We start from the raw sequence: 14800 nt of genomic DNA on the forward strand, positions 1-14800 counted from the left end.
TGTTCATGAATTCGAGCCCTGTGCTGGGTTCTGTGCTGATAGTCTGCTTCAGATTTTGTGTCTCCCTCTCTCTCTGCCCCTACCCCACTCATGCTCTGGCTCTCTCTCTCTCTCTGAAAAATAAATAAACATTAAAAAAATTTATACAATATATTTGTCTTAGGATTGCCTTTGCTGCATCCCAAAGGGTTTAGACTGTCGTGTTTTCATTTTCATTTGCTTCCATGTATTTTTAAAAATGTCTTTAATTTCCTGGTTAACCAATTCATTATTTAGTAGGATGTTCTTTAACCTCCATGTATTTGTGGACTTCCCAAATGTTTTCTTGTGGACTTCATGTTTCATGGTGTTATGATCTGAAAATATGAATGGTATGATCTTGGTCTTTTTGTATTTGATAAGGGCTGATTTGTAACCCAATATGTGATCTATTCAGGAGAATGTTCCATGTGCTCTTGAGAAGAATGTGTATTTTGCTGCTTTAGGATGAAATGTTTTGAATATATCTACTAAGTCCATCTATTCCGGTGTGTGATTCAAAGTCATCGTTTCCTTGATTTTCTGCTCAGATGATCCATTCCTTGTTGTAAGTGGGTGTTAAAAGTCCCCTAATACTCTGGTATTATGATGAATGAGGTTCTTTATGTTTGTTACTAATTGATTTATATATTTAGTTGTGCCAAGTTGGGGGCATAAATATTTACAATTGTCAGATCTTCTTGATGGATAGACCCCTCAATTATGATGTAATGCCCTTCTTGTTACAATCTTTGTTTCAAAATCTAATTTTCTAAAGTAAGTATGGCTACTCTGGCTTTCTTTTGATGTCTATCAGCATGATAGATGGTTCTCAATCCCTTCACTTTATATCTGCAGGTCTCTTTAGGTCTAAAGTGAGTCTTTTTTAGGTATAATATAGATGGGTATTGCTTTTTTTTATCCATTGTGATACCCGATGTCTTTTAATTAGAGCTTTTATTCCATTTACATTCAGAGTGATTAGTGAAAGATATGAATTTGGTGCCATTGTGTTAACCTATAGAGTTGGTGTTTCTGGTGATGCTCTCTGGCCCTTTATAGTCTTTGTTGCTTTGGTCTTTTTTTCTTTTCTTCACTCAAAGAGTCCCCCTGAAAATTTCTTTCAGGCCTGGTTTAGTGTTCACAAATTCCCTTAGTTTTTGTTTGTCTGGGAAACTCTTTACCTCTCCTTCTATTCTGAATGGCAGCCTTGTTGGATAAAGAATTCTTGTCTGCATATTTTTCCTTTTCAGAATATTGAATATTTCCTGGCAATCCCTTCTGGCCTGCCAAGTTTCAGTGGACAGGTCTACTGCTGACCATATGTCTAGTCTACTCTTGTTGGTTAAGGACATTTTGTCCCTAGCTGCTTTCAGAATTCCCTTTATCTTTGTATTTTGTAAGGTTTCCTGTGATATGTTTTGGTGTTGACCTGCTTTTGTTGCTTTTGAGGGGATTTCCCTGTAATTCTTGGACTTCAATGCTTTTTTTCCTTCCACAGATTAAGGAGGTTCAAATAAACCTGCTTCTTTTCCCAGCTCTTCCTCTGGGACTCTTATGCTGTAGATATTATTGTGCTTTATGTAATAGCTGGGTTCTACCTTCATGATCTAATAGTTTTTGTTCCGCCTTCTTTTCAGCTTCATTATTTTCCATAATTTTATGTTCTATCACCCATTCTCTTCTCTGCTTCTTCAATCCTTGTTGTGACTATATATCCAGTAAGCTTTGCATTTCAGTGATAGCTTTTTTTTTTTTATTTCGGCCTGACTAGTTTTTAGGTCTTTTATCTCTACAGCAAAGGTTTCTCTAGTGTCTTCTATGCCTTTCTCAAGCCCAGCTAGTATTCTTATGACTGCTTTTGTAAATTTTTGTTCAGATATATTGCTTATATATGTCTTGAGCAAATCCTTGGCTGTGATTTCTTCTTGACCTTTCTTTTGGGGAGAATTCTTCTATCTTATCATTTTGGCTAAGTTTCTGTCTTTTGTGTGTTTTAAAAGCTTGTTATGTTTCCTGAATCTGAGAGTACTGCTATATTAAAAGGGGCCATACACTGCCCAGGGCCTGGTACTTCAGGAAAGTGTTTCTGGTGTATGTTGTGTGCACTTCACTGTTGTGTTTTGGCTGCTCTTTCCCACTGGTCAGTCCTCTGCAGAGCTCCTCCTAGCTTGCAGTGGGGAGTATTTGGAACTTTAATTAGGTATGTTTTAATTTGTTTGTTAAAATAAGCCTAGAAAAAAAGGCCTGATTTCCCCACTAAAAAAAAAGAAAAAAAATAAGGAAAGGAATGAAAAAAAACCTAAACAGACAATTAAAAAAAAAACAAGTATAAACCTGATTCATAAGAAAAAGTAAGGGAAAGAAAAAGAAAAGAAAACAGAACAGAAAGAAAAAAGAGAAAAGGGAAAAAAAAGAGAAAAAAGGAAAAAAAAGAGAAAAGGAAATGAACAAACAAAAAACTGTAAGCCTGGTTTCAAAGGGGAAAAAAAAGAAGTAGAAGAAAAGAAAACAAATTAAGCCTTGTCCTATTTCCACCAGAACTGCAGGTGATGCTTTGAAGCACTCTGTGGTAGTAGACTTGGTGCACGCAGGGTGCTGCCTGTGCTGATCTTCTGGAGAAGCCTGCTGCACTGGCTAAGAGTCAGACCTGCCCCAGTAAATATGCAGTTGCCAGGCACAGGGGTTCGGGATTTGGTGTCAGCAGGTCCCACCTCCACTGAGGGCTGCTCTGTTGCTCTCTAAAGTCCCATCATGTTGGTAGTAAGGGGGAAAATGGCTCCACCTACTCTCTCCTCCTTGGACAGAGGATCTCACACCCATTCTGTTCAGTAAGCCCTCACAGAATAGCAAGGGCAGTCAGTGTGTCCTGATCCACATATTCGGCATGGGGCTGGGATTCAAAACTTGAAATCTTTACCTGGCACCACTTGGGCCCACCCCCCTCCTCCAGAGTAGAGCCTCCTCACAATGCGTCTGATGTCCTTTGTCCAAGAAAAATGATCCCATGCCTGTGCAGTGCACAGAATCTATGGTGTAGCACAGCAAAAAGCAGCAACCAGGTTATCTGCCCTCTGCATGCCCCTCTGTCCCCTGCTGATGAAAGGCCTTTGGCTGGTGCCTGCAGGGTCTTTTGGCCTTGGAGAGGCAGTATACCCACTTCCAAAGGTACTCCAGGAAGGGAGTGCTATGCACTCTGGGGCCAGTGTCCTCCTTCTCCCCTGGAGTGCATGCCACAGCTTCACTCCAAAGTCTCACACTTCCAAAAGCTCAGAATTTGAACTCCAAACGTTGTTTGCAACGTGACACTCAGTACCTCTTGCTCCCTAGTCCGTGGTCTGGAGAGGTTTTCCTCTTGGGTGAACCCAACGCTGCACTCTCTCAACCCCTGTCTCTTTCTCTTCCTTTTGCCTCTCTATGGAATGGGTTCTTTCCCCTCCACAGTACAGCTGTTTTTCTCTCTCCCAATTCACATCCGTGTACCTCTACCTGCCATGCTGTCTCCCTCCAACTGTGGAGATCCTTCTGCCAGTCTGTAGATGGATTTCCTGGGTATTCTAGGTGATCTGACCTCAATACTACTTTGCTTGAGGGACAAGAAAAGCCCAGGGTCTTCATACTTCTCCACCACCTTAACTCCTCTCCCTCTCCTCTTTCATTTCTGATTTCATTTATTTGGGTCTTTTCTTTTTTCTTTATGAGTACGGCTAAAGGTTCATCATTTTGTTTATCTTTTCACAGAGCCAGCTCTTTGTTTCATTCTTTTTTTTTTCTTTCCCTTTCTTTCCTTTTTTTTTTTTTTCTTTTAAATTTTTTTTTTCCATTTATTTCTGTTCTGGTCTTCGTTATTTAATTATTTCCTTCCTTTACTAACTTTGAGCTTTGTTTTGTTCTTCTTTTCTAGTTTTGTTAGGTATATGGTTAGATTATTTACTTGAGATTTTCTTGTTTCTTCAGGTAGGATTTTGTCATTATAAATTTCACTCTTAACACTACTTTCACTGTGTCCCAAAGATTTTGGACTGTTATGTTTTCATTTTCATTTGTCTCCATGTATTTTTTAAAATTTCTTCTTTAATTTCTTTGTTTACTCATTGGTTGTTTCATAGCATGTTGTTTAGCCTCCACATGTTTGTGTTTTTTTCCAGTGTTTATCTTGTAATTGATTTCTAGTTTCAAAACATTGTGGTTGGTTGGGATGAGTCCTGGGTGTTGCGTGTAAGTGATGTATCACATGAATCTACTCCTGAAGCCAAGAGCACACTGTATACACTTATGTTAGCTAATTTGACAATAAATTATATTTAAAAATTAAAATAATAAACAAGGATATAGAGTCACACAAAAAAGCATTGTGGTTGGAAAAAATGCTTAATATAATTTCAACTTTCTTAAATTTATTGAGACTTGTTTTGTGGCCTAACATGTAATCTATTCTGCAAAATGTTCCATGTGCACTTGAAAAAATTATATTTTGCTGTTTTGGGATGGAATGTTCTGTATTACTTATTAGGTCCATCTGGTCTAATGTTTTGTTGAGAGGAACTGTTTCCTTATTCATTTTCTGTCTGGATGATCTATCCATTGATTTAAGTGGGGTGTTAAATTTCACTGGTATTATTGTATAACTGTCAATTTCTCCTTTTATATCTGTTAATATTTGCTTTATATTATTTAGGGGTGCTCCCATTTTGATTGCATAGGTATTTACAATTGTTATATCCTTTTGCTAGTTTCACCTCTTTGTCATTATGTAGTGCCCTTTCTCTTGTTACAGTCTTTGTTTTAAAGTCGATTTTGTCTGATCAAATATTGCTACCAATGTTTTCTTTCTTTTTTTTTTTCACTTCCATTTGCAAGGAATATCTTTTTCCATCCTTTCATTTTCTGTCTATACTTGTCTTTATGTCTGAAATGAGTCTCTTGTAGGCAGCATATGGATGGGTTTTGTGTTTTTATTTTAATCTAGTCTATTACCTTATGTCTTTTGATTAGAGCATTTAGACCATGTAAATTTAAATTAATTATTGATAGTATGTACTTATTGCTATTTATTGAATTGTTTTCTGGTTGTTTTTGTAGTTCTTATTTGTTTTTTCCTTCTTCTCTTGCTCTCTTTCCTTGTGATTGATGACTTTTTAAATGTAATGCTTGGCTTTCTTTCTATTTATTTTTTGCTATCTATTATATGATTTTGTTTTGTGGTGACCATATGGTCTATATGTAATGTCCTTAGTATATAGCAGTCTATATTAAGTTGATGGTCACTTAAGTTCAAACTCATTCTACCTTTTTTTTTTTTAAGTAGGCTTCAAAGATAAAATAAAAAAATAATAAATAAATAAATAAATAAATAAATAAAAATGGGCTTCACACCATGGAGCCCTATGAGGGGCTTGAACTCACAAACCTGAGATCAAGACCTGAACTGAGATAAAGAGTCAAACACCCAATCGAATGAGCCACCCAGACACACCCCCAAACTCATTCTAAAAGAAGTCTTTTTTGCTCTCCTCCACATCTTATGTATATGTTATCATATTTTACATCATTTTATTTTCTGGGTCCCCTTAACTAATTTTTTAGATATAAATGATTTTACTACTTTCATCTTGTAACCTTAATACTAGCTTCATAAGTGATTGCTTTACTACCTTTTCTGTATGTTAGCTTTTACTCATGAAATTATTTCCTTTCATAATTTTCTTCTAATTATGGCCTGTTCTTTCCACTTAGAGAATTCCATTTAACATTTCTTGTAAGGGTGGTTTAGTGGTAATTCCCTTAACTTTTGTTTGTCTGGGAAACTCTTCTTCTCTCTTTTGATTCTTAATTCTACCTTGCAAGGTAGAGTCTTCTTGGTTGTAGGTTTTTTTCTTTCAGCACTTTGAATATATAATGCCTGCAAAATTTCAGCTGAAAAATCAGCTTTAGCCTTATAAGGTTTCCCTCATAAATAAGTAGTTGCTTCTCTCTTGTTTCTTCTAAAATTCTCTCCTTATCTTTAATCTTTAACATTTTCATTGTTATGTGTCATGGTGTGGAAATCCTTGGGTTCATCTTACTTGAAACTCTCTGTGCTTCCTGAACCTTGATGTCTGTTTACTTCTCCGGGCTAAGGAAGTTTTCAAGTATTATTTCTTCAAATATTTTTTTGCTCCTTTCTCTCTTCTTTTTTCTGGAATCCCTATAATGTGAATATTTGTGTGATATTATCCAAGAGATCCCTTAACCTATCCTTGTTTTTTAAAACCCTTGCCAGGGGCGCCTGGGTGGCTGAGTCGGTTGAGCGTCCGACTTCAGCTCAGGCCACGATCTCACGGTCCGTGAGTTTGAGCCCCGCGTCGGGCTCTGGGCTGATGGCTCGGAGCCTGGAGCCCGCTTCCAATTCTGTGTCTCCCTCTCTCTCTGCCCCTCTGCCGTTCATGCTCTGTCTCTCTCTGTCTCAAAAATAAATAAACGTAAAAAAAAATAATAAATAAAACCTTTGCCCTCTTCAGAGGGCATCTTGGTAGAACAGCTGAAGCTGATGTGGACATGGCTGGGACAGTCCTAAGCTCTCTGTGCTGAAGGTATACTGAGGTTTGCACCTGTGTTACCTAGGCAAGATGGCTGGAGCTGTTTCAGTATGCGTTCCAGTATGCACCATGCCAGGGATTTTTCTAGTATGTGCCATGCTGGGGACTGCCTTGGTAGGATGGCTGTGGTTGGTATGGGCTAGGAGCCTGGGGCCCACTGAGGCAGTAGACCAGCTAGGATGCCCAAACCCTACTCCTGTCCATGCTGTCATGGTGGAGGGAAAATGGTAATCATGGAACTCCTTAGTCCCTCTGATCCAGAGTGAGTTTCAGCTGCTCCCCTGCCATTTGGCAGAGTTCTAGGGCTGAATCCTTTATATTCTAGTTTCTCTCTCTCTCTCTCTTTCTCTCTCTCTCTTCATCTACAAAGGTAGGCTATGTTTATTTAGAGTCACAAGTAGTTGACTCAGTCTGACTCAAACCACGAGGAAACCATCCTGTTTCACTCCATTCTGGTCCTAGGGTGGCCAAGCCTGGCAGGAGTACTGCTTAGGGCCCATTTGAAGGCTTACAAGTTTCTCACTGAGGACAATCTGTGACCGTGTGAGAGTGGTCAGGTAGATCACCATCAACAGGTCATTGATGTTGCTATTGAGCATGGTCTCAAAGTTATCGGGAATTATCCTGGGCACTTTAGTTAACCAGACTCATCAAGAAGTGGCCCACAGTATTGTCACCTGATACCTTTCCAGACAGCACATCCTCTGCATACTGCAACACTGTGCTCAGGGCATCCTATATGCAAGCCGATGTCCCTCATACTTGCTGAAAGTCGCTTGAGAGTCTGATCACCTGGTTGGGGCTAAAACAGGACTCCATGATCAGCTCAACTCAATGTGTTTAGTCATAATGTGCATATTTCACTAATAGAGGTATAAACATCACCCCCTTGGTCTTCCCAGGGACACCATTAAAGTGCTGAAATAGGCCTTGATGCTCACATGGCCAATCTCAAGGCTCATGTCCACAATGAGGTGAATGGGGTTGGGGGCTTCCCCGTGTAGTACTCATGGATCAGCAGAGAGTCCTCTGTAATGTCATGGCCTGAAGCATCCCAGGCTAGGATGAGCTCATTTGGGCTTTCTTATATGATTCATACATGTTCTTAGTGAATTCCAAAAGTCCTCTATACTTTTTTGAAGCCCAGCGATTAATTTTACGACTATTATTCTAAATTCTTGTTCCGTTATATTGCTTAAATCGTTTTTTGATCAATTCATTAGCTGTCGCTACTTCCTGGAGTTTCTTTTGAGGAGAATTCTTCTGTTTCGTCATTTTGGATAGTCCCTGGAATGGTGCAGAACTGCAGGGCTCTTCCCCTGTGCTGTCTGGAGTAACTTGTGTTTGCAGGCGGGGCCGCAGTCAGACCCAATGTCTGTCTCCAGCCCACCGCTGGGGCCACAGTCAGACTGGTGTGTACCTTATCTTCCCCTGTCCCAGGGGCAGGATTCACTGTGGAGTGGTGTGGCCCCTGTCTGGGCTACTTGCACACTGCCAGGCTTGTGGTGCTGCTTTGATGGGATCTGGCATATCAGCCAGGGTGGATCCGCAAAGTGCACAGAGGTGGGAGGGGCAGGCTTAGCTTGCTTTGCCCTTGGTGGTCCCCAGCGGGAGGTGCCCTGCAGCACTGGGAGGGAGGCAGGTCGACCTGTTGGAGGGATGGATCCACAGAAGCACAGCGTTGGGTGTTTGCGTGGTGCAAGCAAGTTCGTGAGGGGAACTGGTTCCCTTTGCGATTTCGGCTGGGGGATGGGAGAGGGAGATGGCGCTGGCCAGAGCCTTTGTTCCCCCACCGAGCTGAGCTCCTCCAGGGCTCAACACCTCTCCCTCCCAGTGTCCTCTCGCCCTCCCGCTCTCCGAGCAGAGCTGTTGACTTTTAACATTCCAGATGTTAAGTCCCGCTGGCTGTCAGAACTCACGCAGTCCGGCCCCTCCGCTTTTGCAAGTCAGACTCAGGGGCTCTGCCTTGCCAGGCGGGCTGCCCCTCCACCACCCCAGCTCCCTCCCACCAGTCCGTGTAGCTCACACTGCCTCTCCACCCTTCCTACCCTCTTCCGTGGGCCTCTACGCTTGGCTCCAGAGAGTCCGTTCTGCTAGTCTTCTGGTGGTTTTCTGGGTTATTTAGGCAGAGGTGGGTGGGATCTAAGTGATCAGCAGGACAGGGTGAACCCAGCGTCCTCCTATGCCACCATCTTCTCGAGAGCCCCCTTGAGATGCCAATTTCAAGTCTACATTGTTACCTGTGCTGACTGGCTATAAATTGGAGGTTCCCACAACCCCCTCCTTAGGTTTCATTAATTTGGTAGAGTAGCTCACATAACTCAGGAATAACAATTTACTTACTAGTTTAAGGATTTATTACAAAGTATATGAATGAGCAACCAAATGAAGAGATACATACAGTGAGGTCCAGAATAGTCCCAAATGTAGGACTTTCTGTCCCTATGGCATTTAGGGCGTGTCACCATCCCCGAATGTGGATGCATGCTGGTCTACGAGCCTGTAAGCTATCCAAACTGGCAGTTCAGGGATGTTTTTGAAGGTTCATTGCGTAGGCATGGCTGATTAAATTACTGGCCATTGGTGACTGGATTTAATAATCTCCAGGTACCACCTCACCTCACCTCACAGCAGGTCAGGGGTGGGGCTGAATGTTCCAACCCTTTAATCATATGGTTGGTTTCCCTGGCAACCAGCTTCCAAACTTAGTTACTTAGAGGCTGTCAGCACAGAGCCTGAGGTGGGGCTTCAACTCACTGACCGGGAGATCATGACCTGAGCCGAAGTCAGATGCTCAACCGACTGAGCCACCCAGGCCCCCGCCCCCAGTTACTTTTTGCAGGTAAAAGTCTTGATATCTTTTTATGTACTTTTGGAAGGCATCCAGTTAATTTGCTTCTGACTAAATTTCATTACATTCAGTGACATCTTTAAAAGTGGCTGCTCCCTTTTGCAGGAGTTACTAACTGCATTTATGAACTCAGAGGAGAAAATACTTACATTGTAATGCATTCCAATTCAGAATAATGGAAAATATACAGCAAGAGCCTTGGTCTTTGCCAAAGCCCCACGGAAAGCATTTTGAGTTCTTTCTGTTTAAGTATTCAATATAAGAGCATTTGCCCTAACCCCAATTGAGGCTCTGTTCAAATGCAGGCACAGTTATACTTTAGAACTCTTTCTTACCAACAGTCTTCCTTTCTTATTAATTTCAATATTCACTGACCCAAAACTCTGCTAAACCCATGGGGGAACACAGAAATCTTTAAAACTGGGGTCTTGTTCTCTAGTGTAAGTTAAGCGAAATAATATGCAAATTCTTATTTCTGGTATTTGAAGTAGCACTTGGGGCTGAAGAGGTCATGGCAGTCAGCCTGTTAACCTTGTCAGTTGTCAATCCCAGAACAGAAAGACAGACAGAGCTCTCTTTTTTCTTCTTAATGTTTATTTTTGAGAAAGAGAGAGAGACAGAGAGAGAACATGCAGAAGCAGGGGAGGGGCTGAGAGAGAGGAAGACACAGAATCTGAAGCAGGATCCAGGCTGTCAGCACAGAGCCCAACACAGGGCTTGAACTCTTGAGCCATGAAATCATGACCTGATCCAAAGTCAGACACTTAACCAACTGAGCCACCCAGGCGACCCAGGACAGATCTCTTGGAGAAGTCTTCCTTAAAGCAAGGTTACACGGCTGTAGGTATGTTTGAAATCTATGGCATCCCACTGAAATCACTTTTCAAATGCACTTTGTGTTTATGTTTGGACAGTCTGCAGTTATTAAAACATCTGAAATTGATTTGAATGCTGGTATGGCTTAACAAACACTTATCTTTCTCATATTTTCCTAAGTATTTATGTCCCCTGGACCAAGTTGTATATTATAAGAGAAATGTGCCATAAAATAAATAAAACAATTATCACTTACTAGATAATTCATATATTGACCTTATGTTTGTTTTGAGCTTTGGGCCTTAGTTCTTAGGAGCTTTTTATATGTCAGAAAATTAGCCTTTTGTTTGATCTCAGTTGTAAATTTTTTTCACATTTGTCATTCATTTTCTGACTGTGCTGACGGTAATTTTTGTGAGGTTGAAATATTTTTAAGTATTAAAATTTATTTACATTTCTTTTGGGCTTCTGATTTGTCTTTCCATACTTAGCAAGGACTGCTGCAGTCCAAGATTATAAGGAAAATTTCCCATAATTTCTTCTAATACTTATGGTTTAATATTTTATGTATATATATAAATATATTATATATATACTTTAATGTTTATTTATTTTGAGAGAGAGAAAGCATGATTCGGGGAGGGGCAGAGAGAGAGGAAGAGAGAGAATCCCAAGTAGGCTCTGCGCTAATCAATCTGGGGCTTGATCTCATGAACTGTGAGCTGAAATCAAGAGTTGGACACTTAACTGGCTGAGTCACCCAAGCGTCCCTAATATTTTATATTTAAATCTGATACATTTTGGGGCGCCTGGGTGGCGCAGTCGGTTAAGCGTCCGACTTCAGCCAGGTCACGATCTCGCGGTCCGTGAGTTCGAGCCCCGCGTCAGGCTCTGGGCTGATGGCTCGGAGCCTGGAGCCTGTTTCCGATTCTGTGTCTCCCTCTCTCTCTGCCCCTCCCCCGTTCATGCTCTGTCTCTCTCTGTCCCAAAAATAAATAAAAAACGTTGAAAAAAAAAAAAATTTAAAAAAAAAATAAATCTGATACATTTAGGATCTGTACTGCTCTAAGGTATGATGTATGGCTCAAACTTTTTTCCTAAACGACTACTTATCTCAATAACCTATGATGAGTAAACCATTTTTCTGCCCACTGACTTAAAATACAACTCCTAACCAAGACTAGGACTATCTAGAATTGTTTTATTTTGGGAATAATACATGAAAAAATAAGAAATCTCCTTTTCTATGTGTGTTACAAAAAATCTAGATTCACTCTTGCTCTGATTAAGCATTCGTGTGGTAGCCCTGTGATAAAAGTAACATTTTCCTCCATTTACAGAGTAGGAAACTCACTGAACCAGAGAGAAACTGAAAACTTGCTCAAAATCATAGCACTAGTAAGTGACTGAATCCAAGCTATTAATCACTATGATACAGGCCAACTTAAAGACATATCAAATGATGTTGTGTTCATTGCAGTTATTCATGGCTTCTGTAAAGTGGGGATAACAAACTTACCTGTGTGCATGAATTGCTCTGGAGATTAATCATTCAGGCCATGTTCATACCAAGCACTCAGTGCTAGCTATTTATATTCATTTAATGATTTAGGGCTTCTGTAGCTAAGAGCCATATATTTCTATACCACCAAACAGTGAGACCTAAATCTAGGTGTGAATCTCAAACTAACAGCCATCTTCTCTGAGTCTCCTCTGCATCTGCAAAATGGGCTTGGTGGCAATACTTATAAATATTATTTTACAGATTAAATGAGATAAAATATGGAAATGGCCCCACCCAACACTCTCCTGCATGTTCTGCCTTGCAAGCCTACAGACTTTCTATGTTGCTGATCACCTTCCTCAGATAATCCAAGCAGGAAAACCCTTCATTCAGTCTTGAATGGGCAGCTAAGAATTAAAAACAGTTCAACCTTAGACTTAGTCAATAAGAAAATCTTACCTACAAATGTCTACTGTACCCCATAGTCATAGTGTCTGGCAGGAAACTGGGCTGAGTGGGTACTGGCCTCAAAACAGACCCCAGAGACCAATACTCTAATTGGCATGGATTCCCCTCCCCTGAGGAGGGAAATATGCCTCTTCCTTCTGCCATGGGCTGCTTCTCTTCCAAGATACTGCTGTTTTTCCCCTTCTGGTCTCTGGAGCCAAATGAACTGGCTGGTGAGGCCAGTTTATACTCTAAATGACACCTCAACTTTCCTCTTTTACCAGCAGCCTTGGGTCTCCCTTCCTGCCTCTTTCCATAAAGGTCAGCTCCAATTTCTGCCTGACAGTTTGGACTCCAGGTGATGCTGGCCTCCCGTTCCCCATTAAACTGGGGAATCCCTAGGTTTCTCTGCAAATTCCTGGCTTCTGCTGGTTCACTGCATCTTGTGCACAGACCTTACAGCACTTGACAAATTAAGTCCAATGCCAGCAAGCACCAAGGCAAGTTTCACTTCCTTTTACCAACACTCAAAGGGCAAATGACTTGTCTCAGAACCAATATTGAATACAGGGGCCCAGACATGATTATGGTCTAACATTTATCAAGCATAAGCTCCTGAACTAAATCTTTATATTCTTTTACTGAATTCTCACAGTAACTGTGAGTGGTGGTGGGTGTGGCTGGGCAGGTGGCAGGCGGCAGGTGAAGGCCTCAGTGGCCCATGCTCATCACAGACACAGGATACTTTCCAATAGCCTTGGAAGGGCACTGTGCTGGGGAAGAGTGGCTGGGAATCCACCTGAATGAACTAGACATTGTTAGGAAGATAAGATGGAGAGAGGTTCACAGAGCAAGATCAGGGTTTAGGAGCATCAAGTATAAATTTACTCTTGTCTTTCTGTCCACCTGGGGTTGTCTGGTTTAAAATCTATCTTGATGAAGGACTGTTTGTTTTGTCTGGGTGGCTCATTTTTGTCTGTCCAGCTGGAGATCTCTCTGGCTCACAGAGTGTCTACCTGCCTAGTTGGAGATCTGTCTGGCTGCAATCCTTCTGGCCGAGGGTCTGTGGTTGTGTCTAGCCAGGGGTCTTCCTGAGGATCTTGTGAAGTTGAGATTCAGTCTGTCTGGAGTTCATTTATCCAGCTATCTACTTGGAGGTTTATCAGCCGATCTGGCTACAGACTGATCTGTCAGTCTGGGGTCAGTCCATCTGTCTGTGAGGCTAGATGTCTGTCTCACTAGCCATAGATTTGTGCCAAACTGGTGCATCTGGCATCCAGTTCAATGGCTGGGGGTCTGTCTGGCTAGGGGTCTCTGTGAGCAGCTCAGAATCAGCCTGGTTTGGGGTCTTTCTGTCTGACTAGGGTCTGTCTAAATAGGGTCTGACTTGTTGGGGGTGCATTTATCTCTCCAGATGGGGGTCCACCTGTTCCTCTGGTTTGGGTTCTATCTGTCCAGCTTGGCTTGGGGGTCCGTTTATCTCTGACTGGGCATAGTGTCTCACTGTCTGGCTGGGGTCATCTGTCATGTGTCTGATTAGAAGTTCATCCATCCAATGGGGCCCTATCGGCTAGCAGGGATCTAGCCTATTCAAAGGACCTGCTGATTTGCAACGTACACCCGGCTGGTAGATGGTCTGGACAGTGGGCCATCTGTCTAGCTTAGGATGCTTATCTACCTGAGGGTCCATCTACTTTTCTGGCCTGCTGACTGCTTGGGGATCTACCTGGAAGTCTTCCCAGATGGTGGTGCATCAATCTGTCCGCTAAATTGTGGGCTTTGTGGAATTGATGAGTTGGTGGGGACTAACCACTTGTCTAGAAGTCCACCTATCTGCCTGGTTGGAAGGCTGTCTGGCTGGTTGGGGTGTCTGTGCAATCAAGGGTCTATCTGGCTGGCTAGGAGTCCATCTGGCTACTTGGGAGTCTGTTTGACTAGGTCTGTCAGTCTGCCCACTTGGGGGTGGGTCTGTCTAGCTAAGAGGATGTCTGTGTGTCTGTTCAGCTAAGGATTTGCTTATGTCTGTCTGGGAGTCTGTCCACCTAGGGGTCCATCTGACTGGTATCTGGCTAGCTGCCTATCTGGGAGAGGGGTCTTTTTGATGGTTTCTCTTGCTGGGCGTGATCTGTCAAGGTGTTGGTTGATTAATCTGACTGGAGGTCCATCCATCCGGCTGTGGACTGTCCTCTGAAATCTGGCTGTCTAGGTGTATGGTTATGTATTTGTCCTGATTGGGGGCCCATCTGACTGTGTAACCCATCTGGGGATTTTTACCTGTCTGAAATCAGTCTGCTTGGTTATTATGCCTGGCGTGGATCTGTCCAAATGGTGGGGGGCAGGGAGGAGCAGCCAGCAGTCCTTTTTAGGGCCCACCCATTTCTCTGTGTCCAGCTGAATGTCTGAGCGAGGGAGACTCAGATACTGAGATGAACTAGTCCATTATGTGGTGATGGGGGCAGTTTCCAGAAGCCCATCTGTCCATCTTCTCTTTCATACCTGGGGGAACTTGCCTAGTACCCTGGGGTTGGGCCCATCCTGATGTTTATTATTGAATCTGTTCAGTGTGGTCTCACTAGCCATTATCTC

General features: G+C 42.2%; 1 pseudogene; it reads right to left on the reverse strand.

Moving 5' to 3' along the window:
• Positions 1-6522: 6522 nt before the first annotated feature.
• LOC131494868 (eukaryotic translation initiation factor 3 subunit F-like) lies at positions 6523-14794 on the reverse strand (annotated as a pseudogene).
• Between the last annotated feature and the right edge of the window lie 6 nt (positions 14795-14800).

The sequence above is a fragment of the Neofelis nebulosa genome, chromosome 1 (genome assembly GCF_028018385.1).
Source record: "Neofelis nebulosa isolate mNeoNeb1 chromosome 1, mNeoNeb1.pri, whole genome shotgun sequence".
NCBI classification, from domain to species: Eukaryota; Metazoa; Chordata; class Mammalia; order Carnivora; family Felidae; genus Neofelis; species Neofelis nebulosa.